This window comes from Cyprinodon variegatus, unplaced genomic scaffold (genome assembly GCF_000732505.1).
Source record: "Cyprinodon variegatus isolate N-32 unplaced genomic scaffold, C_variegatus-1.0 Scaffold673, whole genome shotgun sequence".
Taxonomy (NCBI): Eukaryota; Metazoa; Chordata; class Actinopteri; order Cyprinodontiformes; family Cyprinodontidae; genus Cyprinodon; species Cyprinodon variegatus.
Genome location: NW_015151126.1, coordinates 203563 through 205160, shown reverse-complemented (window position 1 = coordinate 205160; position 1598 = coordinate 203563). Strand labels below are relative to the sequence as shown.

At 39.7% G+C, this 1598-nt stretch overlaps 1 non-coding gene across 1 annotated transcript; it reads left to right on the top strand.

Annotated features, from left to right (window-relative positions):
- Window positions 1–1140: 1140 nt before the first annotated feature.
- Window positions 1141–1223, top strand: trnal-aag. Its single transcript has one exon. It is a non-coding gene; the product is annotated as a tRNA-Leu (tRNA).
- Window positions 1224–1598: the final 375 nt, after the last annotated feature.

The window sequence follows — 1598 nt, the reverse complement described above, 5'->3', positions numbered from 1 at the left end:
CTGATTTTTGTCATTTGTTTTCCTTGATGGGCCCAGTCTTGTTTGAACTTTTGAACTTTATTTTTGCAAAATAAATTTGTTACCAATTTTTTCATTAATGACTTCACTGTGCTTCTCTGATTTTATGACTCGGTCCCTCACAAGTGCTTATAGGATTGGTATTAATGTAGTAAAGAAATGCTGCTGTTCTCTTTAAACAAAATAAGCCCTGTCACATTAAGCATAAAAAAGAGCTTGCATATTTTTGCAAAGGAACAATGACATCAGACCAATGAAACTGAAGACAAATAGTGTTCCTACCAAAGTTGAAATCAAACCTATGCCCTTGCTTGGGAATATAGGTACACATCCCTAACTCCAAATACCCCAGGGTCCATTTTAAGGATCTTTTCTCCTTATGAGAAATGAGTCAAAGTTTTATCTAATTGGGCTTTTGGACTAGATGTGTATCTTTTTTGGGTTTCCGGAGCTTGAGTATGATGGGTAAAAGGACCCCTATCCCCTGAAAACCCAATTTCCATTTTATAGACCCTTCATCCTTATGATACAAGAAAGTTTTTTGCGAAGAATTTTTACAAGATGAATCAATTGTTAGGCACCTCTACAAGTATAATCCATGTGCATCTTCCCCTTCCACAGCAGCTCAAGTTTACATTTTCCATTCTTTAACCCAGCAGCCCTGCTTCTTCCTGGATGACCGTAAAGGACTTTTGAAGAGTTGTTTCTGTGTTTTTGCAGCCATTCCTGGGAAAGGGATTCATTGTAGTTCCCCCATTAAAGCAAAGAGTTTTATGACAAACTGTTTCAATTTCTTTGGTAGCTATTCTTAAGTAACATATTTACAGGCTTCAATTTGTTTGCTTTTTTGAAGCTCCAAAGCCAAAGTCCAGACTTAGTTGTGGGTATCCGTGTCTCGGAGGATAGAAGAGTAAACTTGGGAATCAAGCTACAACCACCTCTTTTTTTTTGAGCTCCCAAGGTGGGTTTCTCTTGACCTTATGTCAAATATGATCCAGGGTGGGTTCTCATAGGCATGTTGTGGGAGCTCTTACGGTCTTGAACAAAGCCCTCATCATGCCCACCTGCTCTCTCAGGTTATATACATTTTTTCGAAATCCATCTCTGTCATGCAGCAGGAAAGTCAGGATGGCCGAGCGGTCCAAGGCGCTGCGTTAAGGTCGCAGTCTCCAATGGAGGCGTGGGTTCGAATCCCACTTCTGACATGTCTTTCCTGTTTATTTGGACTTCTCTTCTACCAAAAGGTTGCCATTTGTGTGCTAGAAAGCAGTTGCCCATTAGATCAGGAATCCCTTTAAAGATTTCCAACACTAAAGTGATTCAATTGCACTTGCAATTATTTACATATACAAAACTACACCTCGACACACAGTCAAAATGGATGTTTTTGAACATAAAACATAATCCTCTCTTTAACCAGGCTTGAGTTGCTCTGTAAAAAGACACATGATTCTTCTTTTTCCTGCCATTAAATACCAAACGTCTCTTGGGTAAGCCATGTACTTAATTGGGTGAGTGCTCAGCATACCAGGGCTCAAAACTTCCAATCTTCCCTAGATCCTCTACCAAATTTCCAGGCT